At 43.3% G+C, this 21,174-nt stretch overlaps 1 protein-coding gene across 4 annotated transcripts in view; it reads left to right on the forward strand.

The window, feature by feature from the left end:
* Positions 1–9,081: 9,081 nt before the first annotated feature.
* GPRIN3 (GPRIN family member 3) overlaps positions 9,082–21,174 on the forward strand; it is a 33,614-nt gene continuing 21,521 nt past the window's right edge. The window contains exon 1 of one of the 4 annotated variants that reach the window (XM_063422532.1): positions 9,082–10,210. The gene's annotated coding sequence lies outside the window, so the exon portion shown is untranslated. The other 3 variants (XM_063422533.1, XM_063422535.1, XM_063422534.1) reach the window with 3 other exon arrangements.

Consider the following 21,174-nt stretch of genomic DNA (forward strand, 5'->3'; position numbering starts at 1 on the left):
AGTGATGGTCTGTGCTGCAGAAAGCCTGTCTCAAAATGCTTTACTTAGGTTCAGAGGTCATAAAAATGCTGAAATTGTATGAAATGGACCCTGCACATATCCCAGTGGATCAGTTCAGTCCTGGCCTCAATGATTCATGTTCCTGGTGCTGTGAACAGCGTTTGGATGATCTCTGCCCCAAGGAAGGACTGTAAAGGGAGCATAACCAAGGTAGAGTGGAAAATCAGCCTAGCAGAAAGAGCTACAAGGACAAAGAGGGAGGGAGAACGCTCAGGCAGACCTTGTCCATCCAAGTGGCACTAAACCAGTGCAATCCCCGTAGTGAAGCCTGGTCCAGAGGAGCTGTCATGGGTTGGCACTGGCTAGATGTTAATGCACTCATGAATATATGTTTTTTCTCTAACAACTCCTGTGGGATGTGATCAGGAACAGAGCAGAGCAGGCTTAAATCTTGAAAACAAAAAAATTCACCAAAACTTTATTAATTACATAAGAACAGGGACAGAAATACTCTTAAACACACACAGAGACAGAAATAAAAACTTCTTAGAACATTTCTTCTCCCAGTTTCTACCTCCCCACCTATCACTTTTCACAGACTAACCTTTGGGTTTTAGATCAAACAATCACCACTCAAAAACAAACTAATCTTCAATTCAGCAAGGGAGAGAGGAGTCTCTCTGGCACCACAGACTGTTCTCCAGAACACACAGGTCTACTCCTTATGTGTTCCCATGTCACTCGTGGCACCGCCCAGAGAAGTCTGCCAGGGTGACTCTCTCTTTTTCTTATGTCCAGCGCTCTCACCGCTGTCTCATAGGCCACAACTACATACAGGGCTTTTTAAGGATGCTGCATGCCGAGCTCTCCCCTTTTCACCCAGGGGCCGGGGTTCCAGGAGCAGGTCTGCCCTGAGGGCAGAGGGCGCCACCTCACCCTCCCCCTCTTTTCTCTGCTCGCTCCACTCTTCAAGTGCCAGTCACTGTAGCAAAAGCAAGGGCAGCTGCATCCACCCAAAAATGCAGTTTATGTTCAAAAGAGACTTAAGTTCAGTCCATGGCTGACATTATGCAAGAGAAGTCCAGCTCAGAAGGCTACTCCTCTCATTCTTCTATCGGGTTCCTTCCAATCATGCTTTATCATCTCAGTCTCAGGCCGCTTCCCTCTCTCTGAAACCACCAGTCATGAGAATCAATGTCTAAGAAAAGTTTCCTTCTGCTACACAAGGGTTAACAGGTTTTTTTCTCGGCAGGGTGCTGCAGGCTCAGGCACTCCCAGGCTCCACAACTCCCACGTGGCTCGGCACCTTCTCCCGGAGTTTGGGGGTGGGGGGGGGTGAGCACACACAGAAGGCACTTCCACAGTTTTCCACCCCTCCATCCTGGACGGGGCAGCTCAGTTCCAGTCCTGTCCCCTCTCTTCTCCCCCCCCCCCGGGGGCTCCGGCTTACCTGAGCCGACCACGTGTTTCCCCTCCCCCACCCAGCCTCGTGGCTGGGCAGGGGAACGAGCCCTGACACGTCTCTCTGCTGAAACCGGGATCTGAAAAGAGGCCGAGCCCCCTAGACTCCTGCTTTTAACTCTTTGTGTCTTCAGAGGCGTGTCCAAACCTCCGAGTGACCAATCTAGGTGCCAGCAGAAAAGCTGATCACTGATTGGACTGCCCACATCCCCCTGGAAAAAATTCACCTCCCCCGCAACCACGACAGGAGCCCATGTGGAAGGTGCAATTTGGGCCCATTTGTGTCCATTTCCACGGGGCTGGCTGAGTCTGCAGATGAGGCTGTCCAGTGTGATGGAGTGAGCTGTTTACAACATGCATGAAAGCTCAAACAGAAAGTAATCCAGACAAACAGAAGATAGAGCCTGACCTACTTTAAAATGAGAAACTGTAAAATCAGTTGGTTTAATCAAGTGGAGGTAATTACTTCTATGGTAAGAAAAGGAGAAAAAAAAAGACAAAAGGCTTTTTAAAAAGATCAAGCTTTGCTTCTAGAAACAACTACACTGAGTACAACTGAGCTACAGCTAAGCTTTTTCAGACAAAGTTATAATTCCTATGTATTCAGATAAATAGAGCAACTATTACCTCTTTGTGATGCCAGTAATGTTATTAGAACCATGGCTGGGCAAGAGATGCAATAGATGCATGAAAAGGCAACAGTCTGTAAATGTTTGACTTCTTATTTTAGATTTAAAAAGTAATAGATACATGATAGATACAACATGAAGAATGGCTAAAAGAAAGTAAATCAGACATTTTTATACAGAAGACAGGAATAATGTATTCACAGGCAAGTTTAAAGAGGAATGCTCTTCCACAAAGCACAGTTGCATCACAGACAGTTAAGACCATATATCAATGGGATTCTAGTGAAAAATAGCGAATATATCCAGGAAACAGAAACACCTATGTTTCATTTTGTAAGCTGCCTGTAATTAATGTAAGGCTTTCAGTTCCAATGGAGCACTGACATGTTTAGAGATCATATGATCATGGTTTTTTTTTCTTTTTGGACATATGATTCTACACTGACCTACGGTATATTGTGGGGTTTTGAAATTCTTTATATTTAAACAAGAGCCTCTGCTCTCTTTAGTTCTTTTTATCTCCACTCTTTACTGTTTGTGGTACTTAATCCTCCATGCTTGCACATATCCCTCATTTATCTACTCACCTTGCAGCACCTATTACATTTGCTTTTCATCTCACTAATTGTATGAATCAGCATAAAAATCCATGTTGTAGGGGGAAATGTGAGCCATAAACATCTTTTACAGTGGTCCAGGGAATGGTTCTTTTGGTAGCATGAGGAAAAGTTTCTGTCTTGTGCAATGAAATGCAAAAGTATGAAAGTAGCTGTGATAGCCCTGTCAAAGGATGTTCCCCTCTGGAATAACACTTTACACAGCCAAGGAAGTAGGAAGTAGCCTGCCATCATAACAAACAATTTCTTACACTCAGTGAAAATGTACAACTGTAAGAGTGATTCCATATCACAGAACTGTATTGGGAGAGTATTTAATTTACATTTACTTTTAGGACTCAACAACCACTCCTTAAAAGGATCCCTGACTAATTTTCTTTTTTCCTGAAATTCTAAAAATGTCAAAGGCTTTTGATATATACATAATTTAAGTAGAGATGGAGCACTGAGTCCAGAGGACCCATGTGTCAGGTACTGCATTAGCTTAATTTGTTGTTCCCAGTAGGCAGCGGTTGTCTGAGCAGATAGATTTTCCAGTCGTATTGTTTGACATCATTGCAGCTGAATATGCACCAGAATACCATGTGGTGACTACGTAATAAATCAGCTCATTATGTCTATAATCATTATGATTATGTGTTATTCCAGGTCTCAGGATTGTTGACATAAAAGGAGGTAAACAGTATAAATTACTGACTCATCAAATCGTTTGTTTTAATTTGTTGAGAAGGGAAGTTATGTTCTTTGTGTGTGTGGCCTGCTTCACATGTAGGAACACAGTAATGAATACACAGAATATGTTAAATGGGAATAGCAGAAAGTGAAATGGATCATACCCCATTGTCCTCCTCAGAGTCTAAGGGTGAAACAGAAGTGTCACAATCCATTGGCCGAAAGTTCCCATCACATCAAAGGAATCACAGACTGCTACAGGTTGGGAGGGATCTCTGGAAGTCATCTGGTCCAACACCCCTGTTCAAGCAGGGCCACCTAATCAAGTTGCCTGGGATCACATCCAAATGGCTTTGGAATACATCCAAGGATGCAGACTCCACAGCTTCTCTGGGCAAATGTGTTAGTCCTTGGGCACCCTCACAGACTTTCAGACAGGCAGCCCCAGCATGTACTAGTCCCTGGGGTTACTTCTCCCTGCACTTTCTTTGCTGAAATGCTTCAGGTTTCTGTCAGCCCATATCTCCAGCCCCTTGAGGTGTCTCTGGATGGCAGCACAACCCTATCAGATCTGTGCCAGCTACCCTACCAGGTCTGAGCCATCACCAAAGTTGCTGAGGGTGTGCTTTGCACCAACATCCATGAACGAGGATGTTTAATATATTATTATTTAATATTATTGTATTAAATATTAAATTAATATTATTTAATATTTAATATTATTAATACTGTTAACATACTAACCCAGTCTTCATTCCTGGGATATACCACTAGTGACTGACATACAATTACACTTCTTGCCACTCATCACCATCCTCTGGACACATCTGTTCAGTCACTATTCAATCCAGCTTGCTGTTTATCTAGCTCATACTTTGTGTTCACTATGAGCATCTTAGAGGAGTCAGTGCCAAAATCCTTCCTGAAGAGTGGGTAGACAACAATCACTGTTTGTAGGAGACGAGAATACAGGTGACTTTGTGCCTAATAAGTAACAGCTGTGTTAATTACCCAGTACAGCCTTGCCTCTGGTGAGTCACAGCTATAGCTAATACAGGTAAGTGTGATAAAAGGGAGTGGGTTAGCTGGTGAGGGGAGATTATGAAGAAGGAGGATGCTGGTGAGAGAGAATCTCACTGCTGTGAGGTCAGTCTGGGTCTGCAGTCAGAGCCTGTTGTTGGAACCTGCAGCCACAGTCTAGCCAGGTAAAAGCCTGCAGTCAGAGTCTGCAAACCAACACATGCAGTCAGAGTTTAGCAGGAAATAGCCAGCAGCCAGAGCTGCAAAGGAAACCTACAGCAGGAGGTTGCTGCAGCCAGAGTCAGCAAATGGTTGGAGTCACGATGGCTGAGCTGTAAAGAGGAATAAACCAGGACCCTTTCCATGCTGTGAGAAACAAGAAGTCTGTGTCTCAGCTCATTTCTACCCTCTAACAAGAGGGCTGCTGCAAAAACTGTTTTCATCTACAAAGCCACTCATTTCACCATAGCAGTTTATCAAATTGGTCAAGCATATCTTCCCCTTGGTGAAACCATGTTGACTACTCTGGTAAGCTGTCTGACCCTTCATGTGCCTGGAAACAGTTTCCAAGTTAACTCCTCCATCACATTCCAAAGATTGAAGTGGGGCTTACTGGCCTGGGTCCTTCTTCCTCACCTTCTTGTGCACGTCTAGTCTGCTTAAATATTGTCTAACCTGATCCTTGTCCACCAATGCTATGTCTTCTCTAATATAGAGAATCCTCTGGTTTCAGGGACCTGGGATTCCTGAAGGTCACTCTTCCTAGTAAAGACTGAGGTGAAGAGGGGATTCTTACAGCCTTTGTCACATCCTGTGTAAAGAGGTCTCCCATCTCATTCAGCAATGAATGTCTTCCCTCGTCTTTTTTTTGTTGCCTGTGTACTCACAGAAGCCCTTCTTGTTGTCTTTGACATTCCTAAACAGATTAAATTCCAGTTGGACTTTACCTTTCTCAATTTCAACCCTGGATGCTTTGACGATGTATCTCTATTCCTCTCAGGTTACCTGTCCTTGCTTCATCTCCTTGTAAGCTTCCTTTTTGTCTCTGGGATTGTCTGGGAGTTCACTGCTCATTCATGCAGAAATTTAGTCTAGCTTCTTCCTTATTGGGATGAATAACTCCTGAGCTTGGAGGAGGTGATACTTGAATATTAACCAGCTTTCTTGGGCTGCTCTTTCCTCTGGGGCTTTATTCCATGGGACTCTACCCTTTGGAAAGGCCAAAATCTGCTGTCCTGACATACAGGGCTGTGAACTTGCTTTTTACCCTCCTACCTCGTTTCAAGACCCCAAACTCCACCATCTTGTTGTCACTGCTGCCTTTGACCCTCACATTTGCAGTGAGCCCCTTCTTGTTGGTGAGTAGGAGGTCCAGTGAGCACCTCTCCTCTGTCACTTGGATGAGAAAGCTGATGTACTTCAAGGACCTTCAGGACTGCCTGTGTCCTACTGTACTGTCCCTGCTGTGTATGCTAGAGTAGTTGAAGTTCCCCATGAGGACCTTCACAGCTCAGACAGAAGCAAAAGCTGTCAAGAGATGCATGGCAAGATGCAAAACCATTTTCACAATGCTGTAGAAATTCACATGCTTACGTATTTTTAACTGAGATTTGACATAAGTGCCAGAGGTACAGCAGCTAGCTCATGAATGCATAGGGTTTTAGGACCACTGTGAAAAACATCCCAAATATTGTGTTCCCTCACAATGGCGTACTACTTGTTCCATGTAGTTTTCTTTATATCTCTTTTTATCATTATTCTTATTTTTATGAAGACAAAAATCTTTAAAGGAAACATTTTTAAATATGACCAAAAAACCCATTATTATTTATAGCCATAAACTGTGATATCAGCCCCAGTCTAATGATCCAGGAGAGTTATTACTGTGGTTGAACTGTGCATCCATTTCTGAGATGCCTGGTACAGCCCATTAGGTGTGCTGAGTAACACGTGGAATGAGTATTTACTCTGCTCTCCTGGTCAGACAGAAAGTGCATGATCACAAAACACATGCAACCACATCATCTTGTGTGTGGTACAGTTCTCTTTCTTGATATATTTGTCTCTAATGATACAGCTGTCAACTGCAGCTATCACACCAGAGGACCTGCATCTTTTTGGCTCAGCTCCTGATCCCAAATAAACATTTTCACACAGTCATTCAACTTGTTTTTCACACTAATGGAAAGTAAAGTTATAACTGCCTTCGCAAAAGCATAAATGTTAAATGACTATATTCACAAATTTGCTCTTCATTGCCCTTTTCAGCTCAATCTTGAACTGAAGTTTTGCTGGGGAAAATTTATGTTTCTATTTACTTTTTGAAGTATTTTTAACTCCTTTTCCTATAGAAGACATGAAAGATGTTGCATTAAAAAAAGGCTTCCACACAATTTATATTTGTTATTAATGTCATCAAAACTCATCAAAATATGTTAAGAAATATGGCAGAAGTAGTGCAGTAACAATAGACCTAATCCACACCAACGTAAATTTGCCCAGCCATACGGAAGTAAATGAAGCTACACTAGTTTAGGCCGACTGCATAGCTTCTCAACATGTTATACCACCTCATTTTGATAAATTATCATATCTAATTTTTTTCAGCTACAGTAAGGAATTTCTTTTAGCCAGATAGTGGTACAGTTTGAAGGTGAGATTTTAAAATACTGTACCAGAGTCAAGGGCACTACAGAAGTGTAGTTGTCATTCTGATGGTTAATTGGACTGTGACAGCTCCTAAAAATGCAAGCTCCTGTTGCCCTGAGCTCTGGTCTAACATATCTCAAAAGATAAACTCTCTGCAGTTACATTTATGCTTTCACCTCAGACAATACTAGCAGGTTAAAGAGGTTGAATTCTTTATTATTCTCAATATTATTGAGACCTATACAGACATTTAATTTTAAGCATGTTCTGTAGACTTTATTTAAAGTTCTAAGTACGGTACCTAAAAGTAAGCAACCATCCATGTGCTGCCCTCGGTATGAATACATTCTGCATTGAGACCTACAAAAAGTCAACATAAACCAAATGCATACAGCTGGAGATTCAAGCAGAAAAAGGCATGGTGAGTAGTAGCAAATTGGTCATGACTCATAGGTGATTAAGGGAGTTAAACATTCAAATAAATAAATCAGAATTATCTGAATCTCTAGTTTGCATTGGTATGGTGATACACTGATGTATTGAGATGTGATGACTTGTCTTGACAACTGGAACAGTGGCTAGCAGACTTCAGAGCTTATAACAGGCTTTGGAAAATCCTTCAGAGGTCTTTAAAACCAATATTGCCTAATGTACCAAATGAAACCATTACATGGTAGACTGTGGTTCAGGGAAGAGTAAAGGACACTGGGGAATAAACAGGTATGTGAGAAGAATTCATAAACAAAGTGGCCATGCCCTGAGCACATCATCTCAATCAGCTCCTGCAATGACCTGAGTCTCTTTAATGCCTCTGCTCAGCTTTCCCAGATCATCACTGCATTTGGAGGCTAAAGCATCCATGCCCTACTGGGCATGGGAAAGAGATTATCATCAGAGCAGTATTGCAGTCATATTATTGTCTTCTTTTCTCTGGGAATTCCTTGTCCATCAGACATAATAATTGTAGAGACCCAGTGCTCAGATATGACTGCTTGAGAACAGAGTGGGGATTCTCAGCAATGCTGTACAGATGGAAGAGAGGTTTGTCTGAACTCAGCAGGTAAACATGTGGACACTATGAGGTGCATGAGCATGCAGGGACTTGGAGATAAAAAAAGCTCCCAGTTCCTCTATTTTTTGCCTCAGAATGTCAGTTTCCCATAGGTTCTGGGACTGAGTCCTCCACATGCTCTAAAGGTACTTCACAACCCTACAATATCAAGGACACAATAGCCTATAGAAAAGGTTCCTAGTCTTTCCAGATGAATGTATGTAACTCCTCTTGCTGTGACTTTCAAGTGGATTGTCAACAGAAAGGTCTCTCAAGAATCCAGATAAGGAGTCTCATGTTTAGGAAGGTTTATGAAAACAGTTACTAATTGTAATTGTTCTTGCTGATCAGCCCGTGAGGTCCCACAAAGTCCTTGCAGCTGCAAGGTCTGTAAGTGCTGACAGCCATCTCTTTATAAAAGAGTAATTGCTGACAAAAGGAAATTGCATCATCCAGCCTTTTTCCTTCTTTATCAAAAAAAAAGGGAAGTTCCACTGTAGTAATATTAATGGTGGAAGGATTAATTTTAGGAACTTTGGCAATATTTCCTTAAAAATAGTTCGTTTAGTAGAACAATGAAGAAGAGTTGAACACGGACTCAGTTGTCAAGCTGATTTTTTATTCCTGATTCAGACATGGGCACGGGAAGGACCAGGCTTTGTTCAGCCCTCCAGAGCACCAAAAAAAGTAGCAAGATTGTGAAGAGAACAAAGTTAAGAAGAGCTGCTGGGAAGCCTTGGATATGCTAGTGCTGTAAATCTTTTCCTGATAAAGTCTGATGCTCTCTCCAATCTCCTTCCAGTGATGGATGCTTGGGATGTTCAGGCTCTCAAGAGTACTGCTCATTTGCCTTTGGCATATGAGAAAAAGTGGTTATTGTAGGTCACCATTGAAAGCATATTGTAAATTTTCCATGCTTAAATAACTGTCAAAAAGCCACATTCAGGAATGGCTACTACACAAATATGAGCTAATCTTAGTGGCTGCTGTTGGGGAAGAAATTACATTTGCAACGGCAGGAAATATAAGGTGTTTTTCATAATCACTAAACTCTTGAGTCAAGGAGACTTAGGATCAATAAGTGAGGTAGAAGGTGTTTGCTAAAGCAGTAAATAAAATACGGGTCCATTCATAAGGATCAAGGTAATATGATTCACTGATGCCTACAACGTTTAGGGATAGAAAAAAAAATAGATATCCTAGTCACCTGTTCTTTTTTCCCCTCAATTTTTTCCATATTGCAACAGTGTTGTCCTCACAGCTTGTCCTACAGTAGTTTGGTGGGGTTTTTTGGTGGGTTTTTTCTTTTGTTTTGGGTTGTGTGTATGTGTGTTTTAAATCCTGCTTCTATTCATCCCTAAGGGATGGCAGAAGAGTTCAAGTCTTCCTGGTTGAAAACCTGTACTTGACTTGAGTCCCGGGCACTGCAGAACCATTTCCTGTGATTGCAGCAGAGAGAGATAAAATTCTGCTGTGGTGGGAATGAACCGAAATTAGATCAAAGATTTCTGGATAATTAATAGTTTCAACCCAAAACCTTTCCTGCTGCTTTTCGCTTGAGTCTACTTTATTATTTCTTTTTTTTTTTTTTCTTTTTTTTTTTTTTCTTCTCTTTTTAGGCAAACAGGGCAGTGCTTCGCACAGGAAGCCAAATTTGCCTATCAAAAACAACAACGCAAATTGAAAGCGTGACAAGAGCTTTAACTGCATTTGCTTCCACTGCAATTCCCGCGCAAAGCTGTACCACCCCGCAAGCAGAGGGCTCAGGAGATGCCTCGCTGGCTGAACGCTTCCCCCGCGGACACATGGCGAGCACAGGTGGACGGAATTGGCGGATTTGGAATGTGAAGTTCTAGCTCTTCTGCCGTGAAGCAGCTCAGCGCCTAGTTTTGGGTTAGGAGCTGGAGAGAAGCCGGCTGGTAGAGGTGACAATACAGAGAGAGCTCGGGGCTCTGGCACGGCTGCCGAGGTCTCCCGGGGGGCTGCCGAGGGCCCCCTGCTCAGCCCCATGCGCCTGATGGAGGACAGGAGCCGCCAGCTCCCGCGCTATAAAAGCCAGGAGAGGCCCGGGGTGGGGCTGGCGTCAGCGGGAAATGTCTCCCTGGAAGCAGGTACGTGTCGGCGCCCTGCGCTTTCGGGAGGGCTCGGGGCGGGGTGCGGGGCGCGGGGCCCGGGGCCGAGCGCACCGGGGCTGCCGCGGTCCCCGCTCGCCGGCGGGGCCCGGGAGCTGTCCCGCTCTGCTGCGGCCGCGGGGGGAGCCCGGCCCCGGCCCGGCGCCGCAGCCCCGGCGCTCTCCGCCTCCCGAGCCGGCCGGGAGCCGCAGCTGGCAGCAGCCGGAGGCGCAGCTCCGCGGGCGGCGGCGCAGCCTGCCCGGGCTGCCCGCGCCTCCCGCCGACGAGGCACGGATCGCCTCCGTCCCGGTCCCGCGGCGCGAAGGGCCGCCCAGGCGGAGCCCTCCTCCCTCCCGCCGCCGCACACCCCGAGGAAAGGCTTGTTTTCCTGTCGGGATGATGGATTTCTCCGCAAGGTCATCCCTGCCCGCGGCGGCGGTGTGCCCGCGGCTCCCCAGGCGCCTCCGCGGAGGTAAGGGGCGGGGGGAGCGGAGCGGGCACCGTGAGCACCTACACGGCACACGCCGGCCAGGGCGTTCGGCGCCGGAGAGCAGCGGGTGGGTGCGTGGGCAGGTGCCGGGTGAGGCGGGCGTGCCTCGCCCTGCGGCCGTGTCCGGCGCGGGGTTCCGAGCCGGCTGCACCGAGCCCGCCCGGGGAGCGCACCCCGGGGAGCCGGGCCGGGCCCCGCTCCGCCGCGGAGGGGCTACGCCCCGCCGAGCGGCACCAGCGGCTGGGAGCGGCCGGGCCGGCCCCGAGGGCGCCTCTCATCCTCTGCTCGTTTTTACCGGTGCTTGTAAGCGACTGGGGCTCACGCGTGGTCCGAGAGCGCGGAAAACTTAAGAAAAGAAATAGAAAATGAGGAGGGAATAATGATGAGATGTCCCCCACCACAGGGACGGGCCGGGGGATGCGCGGCGCGGTCGCCACGGCAACGTGCCCGCGGCAGCGATGTCGCAGCGCGGAAGATGCCCCGGAGGCGGCCGCCGCCGCGGGGGTAACCCCAGCCGCCGCCTTCTGCCGCCCGGAGTGGGGATCGTGGCCAAGGGGCGTCCCCCGGGCCGAAGCCGGGTGGACGTAGCCGTGAGGGTGAGCTGAGGTACCCCCGGGTGGTTGTCGGAGGAGCCCGGGGCTCCCCAGACCGTGGTGTGGCGGCTCTCGGCAGAGAGCGGGAGGGTCCGCGCGGGTCCGTGAGGGTTGCGAGCTGGGTCACTGTCAAGGAGCATCGCGCCGTGAGGGCTGGCCAGGTGATGGCCCCTGCCTGGCTCAGGGCGTTGGGGCTGGGCACGAATCCCTCACGGCCTGTTCTTTCTTTTGCTGTAGTTGGTGGCAAAACTACTGATGATGTCAGCTCCTGGTCTGTGGCTTGAGTTGCCCACATTCAGCTTGTGTTCTGTGCCCCATACAGACCTTAGCTTCATTCATGCTCTATTTCTTCATCCTTTCTTTGGCAAGGAAGATATCAATGCTAGTGGTGGATTTTTTAGTTATAAGACATTCATACGATCCTGTAGCCTAACCTCTTCCATAATATAAGGCAGAGACTATTCCCCAGTGATTCCAAAGTCTGGCCCACCAGCCTCTTCAAACAGTCTTGATTTAATGACTTCCAACGATGGGAATTGACTACATTCCTGGATAATTGCCTCCAATTTTTAATCACTTTGTTAAACGTTTGCATCTCTTTTCCCCTTTGAACTTTTCTGACTTCATCTTCCAGCTACTGGATCTTGTAGTGTTTTGGCTGTCAGATTAAATAGCTATCTAGTTTCAGATCATCTCTCTCTGCTCAAGTATTTAAGGGCAGTAATTAAATAGCCACTTAACGTTGTCTCTGATGAGATAAATAGACCTGCCTCTCTTGATCTCTCCCTGGAATGCAGATGCTCCCCAGGAGAAATATCTGGGCTGCTCTTCTCTGAGCCTCCTCCACCATCTTTGCTGGTTTCCGGTGCAGCACAGCAGATTCCAGGAAGGCCCTTGTCAATGTCACGTGTGGAGATAATAACCTCGTGCTCAGTATTCCCCTGTCTATTCACCCAACGGTACAAACTTTTCTTTCCCACGACTACACGGTGGGAACTTCTGTTCCATTAGTTACAGCCAGTGATCCATGCTCTTCTTTGCAAGCCAAGGTTTCCTCAGAAGCTGGTTGCCTGTCCTGTAAGGAGCATTTGAATTAAATATTTCTACATGTATACCTTTGGATCTGCCTATATTAGAGGTTTTTCCCTCCTCAGATCACCACACTGCCATGTGTGCTGCATGGAATCTGCAGCTCAGGAATCACTATAGACCTCTGGTGTCCTGTAGAAGTCACAAGGATTTCTTTTCCCAGGACCTCCCTCCTATAGGTCTGTCTTCTCCCCCAGCCAACTTCAAATAAGTTTAAGGTCACCTGGAGTAAATGGTACCAAGAAATTATACTGAGTAATATACAAACTGCAAACTGGAAGTGCCCATTACAGTGAATTGCTTTTGTAACTGCTTTTGTTCAGCTGTGCCTCTAAGTGTTGGTGAGGAAAAAAAGAAAATTGCTTTCCTGTCTTAAAGAGCTGTAGATCCCACTGCTGGCTATGATGTCTAGGCTGACATATACGGTGTCATTATTTTGAGAGTCTTTAACTTGAATATTGTGAGTTTTACTTGCTCTGAAGTGTGCTTAAGCCTGAACTTGCAGCTCTCTAGAAAGCACAGTATCTGAGAGTATGGGCCAGAGGGGAGTGGCTTTGACAGAATTTTGTCAATTTTTCTAGCAGCATGTAGCATCTTATATCTCAGCAAATGGATAAGGTTGAGTAGTCTGAAAGCACCTTCTGTAGGAGATGGTACAAAGCAAAGGTCTTTGAAATTAACTTTTTTTTTTTGGGTTGTGTTGGTTTGTTTTGTTTGGGAGTTGTGTGTTTGTAACCACCTTGACTTGCCCTGTCTACGAACTTAATGCACAGTGAGAGAGGGTGATGTAAGAGGTCTGGAAATTAAAGGTCTTTACACGCAGACCATCCCATGGAGTAAGTGATATGATGATGCCCGTGAGAAAGGTTTGTTTGCATGAATAATGATTTCAGCCTTTAGAATTACCTAGTTGTCTAAGAAGTGTTAAAATTAAGGAAAGTACATTCTGATTGTGTACCAACTTAAATGTCAGGACAAAGAGTGTTCTTGATATTTCATGAAGATTTTTTTTTTATTACAAGTCCCACAAAATGTCTATTCTTAAGATTTCATGAAGTATAGACAGTGATGGACCCTTAAAAGGTCTGAAAAATCATCACAGAGCTCAGATACCACATCTGATTGAATAGAGCTCTAGCATTCTGCTGAATTTTCTACAGGCTGGCATCAGCATCTTAGGAACTGTTTCTCAATTGTTTGTCCAATTATACATCCCCCCAATACGAAATTTTGAAATGTTACTACCTGAGAGGTGTCTCTCCCTCACCCATTCAAACTCAACTTCTGTCCCCCAGATTGGGCTAATATCTGAGTTTTTTCAACGTATGCTTTCCCTTCTCATGGTTGCACCTTTTCTTCAACTTCTTTGGCAATCAGAAGAATATGTGTATGTGTTTCCTTAGGGTGGCTGGTCACAAAAATTACACATTTCTAACTTATGAAGCCCATCCAGAGTCAGCCCAATATTAAGAATGGTGGTTGTTAATTGATTCTACAAGGCCAGAACAGACAGAAGATAGTATTTTTGAGTCTCAGGCTTGCTGAAGACTGTCCAGCGAGTGCTGGGTTAGACAGATTACACTAGCAAAATACTACGGCAGTGGTAAAATTTGCCAAATTTGGGTCCTGACACTGTTGTTTTTAAGAAATCCCTCTGTCAGACTCAGCCAAAGCTAATGGGAGCAACATCCTGCCTCCAGTTTGTGAAAACTTCACTGCTGTAGGAGTAAAAGCAATCTGCTCATAGTCTCACAGCTACAGACAGAATAAAACTGAGAATTATGCTCCTAGCAGCACATCACTTCTTAATCTATAACTCCCACACTAAAAGCAGAGTTAGGATATAGGCTGAATCAGCTGCCTTTGTGGATTTAGGAGCAATCCTGAATTAAGACCTGATGTTACCTAATTTAGGTAAACACCACCTTCTTGAGAGTCAGAACAACAACAACAAAAAAAGATGGATCATTTTACTAGGGGAAAACAAGTTCTGGACATGTTCAGAATGAAATTAAGTGACTGTCCAACAGGAAAACTTTTTGAAAGTATATCTAAATACAGTTTACTTCTGCAAATAGTAAAAATAAAAAAGGTCTACATATATCTATTTTATGATATATATGGACTTTGAACTTGGTAACAGTTCTATAGAAACAAAGACTGGTACCGATTAAAAATTTAATCACATGTGATCAGTTACTTATTAACATCATGTTATTTGTCTCTTGGGAGTCTGTGGCTAGGAGCTCACATTTGTAAACTGGCAGCAGATCCTAGAGGTGTCAGCATGCTGCTGAGTAAATAGGGAAGAAAATGCAGTGCCAACATCCACAACAGCCATGCAGGCTGTGGGGGAGAAAGGCAAAGAACAAGGTGGGCCTCTAAGTAGGAATGATGGGGAACCAGCATCATGCTGTTTTGCACCTATTTGTCCTCTGTCAGCAGTGGACACATGCACTTGATGAGAATAATATAATGACAAATATTTCCATGCATTGTGGTAAAAGAGTGCTACAGGTGTGTTCACAGAGGACAGATTTAATTCTTAGCCCTCATCTGCCCCATGCTTTTAAGTGTGTGATCTTGTGTAACAAAGATCATACCTTACCTTGGTGGCAGATATGGAAGCTATTACCACAGCCAGTAACAGTCAGGCATCCGGGAAGATACAGTATCTATTAAATTACCTAGGAAAAAGTGTCTGTATCTATTATGTCTCCAAGGGTAATTGTTTGCAACACGTTACTTCTGTTGATTGTTTTACTGTACTTATCATACATTAGTAAAACGTGGTAGTAACAGTTGAGTTTGCTTGTTTCTTCCTTCTGACAGTAGTTCTTTGAGAAGAACAACGCGTTAATCAAGGGGTACACAGACATCCCAGTGCTCTGTTAAACTGCTAGTATCTGTGCTACCAGCATCGCTACATATTGTTGGTGTCTGTGTCTAACACAGTGGAGACCAGCTCTTGAGTGGAGGCTGAAAGCTTCTATCACTTGGCAAGTGGTAACAATTCTTTTTCCAATCTAATTCATATCACTGTTGTCTAACTTTGGAGATGAAATATTATGCTGAGGGAGTGGAGGAGAAGTTTTTTAGAAGGGGATCATAAGAGGTATGTGTTCTGAGATATTTATCATCTCCCTCTCAGGCAACCCTCATAGTCAAACTTCACTACGATAGAACAGATATGAGGCACATTGCTAGACAGGAATCTTTGCTGTGGTCTGGTGACCTCCTGATCCAGGAAGCAGCAGTATTGCTAAGTTTAAAATCATTCATATTGTCTGTGGATTGATTGTGGTTACATAGTAATAACACACCCCCTCTTGTTTGTGTACCTGTACATTAATGTAAACACACAAGCTGGGGAAGAGCAGTGTTCCCTGAAGCATTGGTAGTCGGGATGAGTCTGGCAAGAGCTAACAAAGTTATTTTAGTGCTTCAGTTAGCTACAATTGTGAACTAAATCACAGGTCACAACTGAAGTAACTACTGTAAGAAAGGTTGTCTAGAGAGCCTGCAACTGGGAGTATTCTTATTTTCTGAAGAAAACATATACCAAACATAAGAAAAACACAGTGACCAAACATTCAGCTTTGGAAACACAGATCTAACTTATTTTCCCTTTTACTGTTTTATTTTTGGTTTGTTGTTTTGGTGTTTTGTTTTTGTTTTTTTGTTGGGTTTTTTTTTCCCTGCTAAATGGACAAGGTGTTTCTAAAAATATTGAGAAGTAATCAGTGTTTGCTGGAATTTTCACAGTGACACCTCTATCCTGAGATTCTCTTGTAGCTCACTGATGGTAATTAATATTGTCAGCTCTTCAAAATTATCACGCAATTATCACCAGCTGGCATTTTTATCCAGATGAACAGGATGGCTTTCTATACGCACATGTGCCTTCCTACTTCTTTTGGAGAACATTGAACAAATATTGCCTACTGCAGTTGGAATCCCAGACTGCATTCTAATGGTGGAAATCTTTTTCCCAGTGATGCTAATGTGCAAACAAACAAAGTTCAGTTTTGAAAAGGGAAGTCAAACAAGAAAAAAAGGCAAAATGAAACAGGATGTGCAATTATTTTTAATATTCTTCATGCAAAACCCTAGCAGATTCAGAGGGCATGAATACTATGCTACATTATGACTAATCTTAAAAGGATGCTATAAAAAGAATGGCTCATCTCAAATGTTGACAGTGAAGTCAGTGAAGAATTAATTCAGGAATTTTCTGGTGAATCCAGAACCTCTCTTTACACGCATGAAATAATCACTAGATAGCTAAGAAAATCAATCAAGATGTTATCATGGAAACAGTGGGAATTTCCAACACAGGATAACAAAGGATCTAGTGTTGACCTTAAATTTGCATAAACAGGAGTCAATTCATTAACGTTTATGTGGAAAAAAAAAAAGTATGTGGTTAGGCATAATTTTCAAATGGATGGATTTTTCCTTTCCTGGGTGAAACAGAGAAGAAAAAGAGCAGTAGACAGGTTACTAATCTGATTTCACATGGTTTTGGGAAGAGATGAGTGTTCCTCTTGGTAGTAAGTAGAGCTCACTCATGGTTTCTGTGGTCAGGGAAATGTGGTGTCTGCCAGCTTTGGGATGAGCAGAGGCCCTCAACCTAAAGCCAGCCTGACTGAAAGTTATTTCTACTCGTGGGCAGTCATTTTGTCGTAGTAAAAAAACTGTAAAATGTTTTGAAGTCCTAGGACTAGTGCTTTCCCTTTGGTGTATTGCAAGTGAGATCTTATTCCAGAAAGTGGTGTGTTTGCTGAGTGTTAAGAGAGCAGTTCCTCCCCTTCCATAGGGCCGCAGGACTCTGTGGAGTTTTGCCAAAAACCCGGGTCAAATAACAGATTAAGTTTGCAAAGCTGGTATAACAGAGCAGGTAAGAAATTTTCCAGCAAAGAAGGTGATATGGACAAGGCACTGTTGCATTTTAGCAAGTCTCTGTTGCCTTAGACTACTGGAGCTACAATTCACAGCAGCTTCTAAGATGGCCTTTAGGCACTGAGGAATGAGTTAAATATCACCAGGTCCCAAATTCAGGAAGTGGAGAGGTGTAAAAGTTATTTAAATCTTCCCAGTTCAGCTATCCTAGAAGCACTCTGGCTGTTGGGGACTTAGCGAGACCTTTGGCTAGAAAATTCTCATTATTGCACTTTATTATTTAATAAACCAAAGGGTCACTTTCATTAGTCACTCTCCTTTCTCTGAAGTATCAGTTTCATTAAAAACTTCACACAATTGAAAGATTTGGGTTGAGATGACTCATTAAGAAAATTATGGAATATAATAAGCATGCTGGGGAGTGTCGTAAGGGGTAGAAGTAGTAGTGATAAAATACTTGTCAGAAAGATGATAGTCTTGAGAAGAGCTGTATGGAAACAAGATGACAGAATTATTCCACTCCAAAAGGCTGGCATTTCAGAACTCTTTATAATACTGCTGCACACCACAGCCTCTCCACGTTAATTAAAATAAAAATGTTAATCTTGCCCTTGAGGTTAATAGTTAGGGAGTATCTGTTAAAAGCTATTAAAGAGGCTATGAAGGTTTGAATGAGTTTGAGGACCCAGATTTCTGCTTGAGCTAAGCAGAAGTAAGTAGCCTTACAAGATTTGCTGTTTCAGTACTCCATAAACTATCATCAGTTTCCATCTGTCCATAAGGACAGGTATCCTGCCTACAAAGTCAGCTGTGGTAACATTAGACAATTCTTAGTTGCAGCACCAAGGGTCTTTTCACTGAAAGGGTAAGAGGTGTTTCAAAGAGTCATCTCAAGTGCATGGTATGGCAGAATAAAGTGACCAGGCTTTCAGGTCTGCTGCCCCATTCTTCAAATAAACCTGTTCATGCCGTAAGTGAGAGTATTAATAACTGCAAATGTACTTTCACCTACCTCAGCCAAGAGCTGCATAGACTTAGAAGACCATACCAGCATGTGATGACTTCAGGTCAGGACTGTGCGGAGTCTGTGCTGTTATCTCATGCCTGAGAACGCAGGGTTCATCTGCTGAATTCAGCCTGTAGTTTTGGCCATGTGCGAGTGGTGCTAAAAATGCATGAGGATGCACTGCGAACTACCACTGAGGAACAAAAGTGGCTCACTGATTTCCTGAGAAGTCAAGCAAGCTGCATCAGGAGCCGCAGAGAAGTTTTAAAAAATGGGTATTACAGAAGGATTATCTTGGTTAATTTAGCTGCATGTGCTTTTGGCAGTCAGGAATTAATCCAGCCTTTATTGATCATTTTGAGTCTCAATTAGCTTGATGCCTAGGAAGGGGAGGGGACAAGCAGTTTTCTCCTGCATATAGCAGGTATAGAAGCTCAGAGATGGTCTTTGGTGACAAAAGAGGTTTTTACTTCCTCTCTGGGTTCAGGGTACACTTCAACTTAAAAGGAATAATTCAAACCTCAAGTCATAGGGCCACAGTGCAATAAAAGCAGATAATATCCTATGATAAAGCCTGGGAGCTTTCCCTCAGAAATTCTCTTCTATTAAATGGCCTATTTGAGAATTGCTTCCAGCTGCACCATGCTTGGCCATTATCACATAAACATGTGAGTTGATATTGGGAAATAGTAGAATGGTATTTATCCAGTTCAAAAGACGCTCTTAGTATCAAGGGCCTCAAGGGAATATTGCTTGGAAAACAAATTTTCATAATAAAATGACCTATTTTAGAATTACAATTTTCCATGCTGGAGGGGACAGGAAGGTAGCAGGATGCTTGCCAAAGAGATGGACAAAAAGCACACTCACACTTGCTCCCTAATGAGAAGATGAGTGGACTGAAAGTGTTCGTGAGATAGTACTCTGGGGTTTTTTTGTTGTTTGAGGTTGGGTTTTGTTTTGGTTTTTTTCTGGTTGTGTTTGGGGTTTTTTTGGGTTTTTTGTTTGTTTGTTTTTAACTAGATTCCTGCATGCAGACTATTTCTATGTGTTTGCTGTATCCAGATTGGCATGCCTGCAGGAATGTGAGCAAACCTTCCTAGCAGCAGCCAGCTCAAAGATGTAGATAACAGGGAGAGAACCCACACAATGTCTGAGCCATTCCTTAAAAAGCCTTAGGAGAAGAAAATTAAGTAAAAGGACAGCAAAGCTAATAATAGTTTCATTAAGTATGTACCAGGAAAGCAAGCTTCAATTACATTATGCCTCTAATATTACAATCCCAAGAAGGGAGCCCTGTAAGAAGTGTTGTTTGCAGTTACTCATCAGTTCCGTCTGTGTGGAAGCTCCAGGACAATTCATGTGGTGGTGTTCCTCTAGCAGCAGAGCCTGACTTCTAGTGACTAATGAATGCCACCTATTCATGCTCAGTTTATCTCATATTTGTCTGTTGAAACCCTTCTTCTTTTTCAATGTGATCTATAATCTCGACTTCAGCAATCAAAATTAGTCTTTAATAACCACATGAGTTCAACTAGTTGGCAATCAGAGCCACACCTGCTATTGTAAAAATCATATCAGAATCCATAGCTAATATGCTGCTCAGAGCAGGAAACTTAATTAGATGGGTGAAATTTGACCTTGCAGTTAAAGGCTGTAATTCCTTTGTAGTTTACATGAGGCAAAAGTCTGGCTAAAAGGCCAGAGGTATCTAACCAGAGATATGAAATTAATATGAAATTGTTCCAAACACTATAGTTGCCATTCTCACAGGAAGCCAAACCACATCATCCTTTCAGTCATCTTGTCTTAGATGTCTGATTCATAATGAATATAGGGCAGATGAGGTAGAAATGAATGAAAAGTGTCTGTTTTCTAGTAGACCATATGATGATTCTTTTGCAGTGTGGAGTTAAAGACACAGTTAAATGTGTTTTGAGGTAAGCCTGTTAGCTTACATTTGGAGAGCGTTTTGAAGGAGAATGCACACGAAAATATACAATGCCCTTTTGAATTAACAGAGGATCAACATTTGTGTGGTGCATGGGGAATTTCATTCATGGACTTCTGAGCTGACCTCCAAGATGAGAATTTAGCTGGTATAAATATATTGAGGTATCCTAATCTTGATCTAAAATTCTTCACTGTTGACACTTTTAAGTGTTAATTGGTTATATACACTTAATGATTAATTCTGTTCTGAAAGAGGATTTTCTGTTCAAGACTGAAAAGAGGCCAGACTTTAGGAAAATGGGCTTGCCCCCTTTATGCATATACACCTTTTTCTTTTAGGTATGTCTATTTGGGGTTTTTTGTTTGTCTGAATGATTTTGCTGATCCAATTTTTTGGTTTTGTTTTTTATTTTTTATTTTCTTTTTATGTCCCTATACACAGAAAAATACTTTCTGTATGATCAGATAGCAGCCTTTTGAATTGTGTTTGACATTGGTCAACCATTAAAAGAGAGAGACCTAATAATTTACGAAGAAAACCCCAGGAAATGGGAAAAAGTGCTCACCAGAGGCTTAGAAAGACAAAGGTTTACACTATTCAACTTGAACGTGCAACATGAGGCAGCAACAGATAGGAGCATGGTCAACATCACAAATACTTAAAACTATCTTTCGAAAATGATGCTATACTATGGTGCAAAAGGCAATTTTAAATTATGCATTTATGAACAGTTTCCTGGCCTTGAGCGATATGAAGCTGTGAAATGGTCTGGCAAGGAGCACACAGCAAGAGACAGATGGGGAATCAGTGCTGGAAGAGAATTCAAGCCTAGCTCCAGGAGGCAGGGCGCCAGAAAATTCTCTTATCACAGAGACCAACCAACTTACTTCCCTCTGCATATCCTCATTGTTTTTTTTCTGAAAGAGCAGG

This window comes from Prinia subflava, chromosome Z (genome assembly GCF_021018805.1).
Source record: "Prinia subflava isolate CZ2003 ecotype Zambia chromosome Z, Cam_Psub_1.2, whole genome shotgun sequence".
Lineage (NCBI taxonomy): Eukaryota > Metazoa > Chordata > Aves > Passeriformes > Cisticolidae > Prinia > Prinia subflava.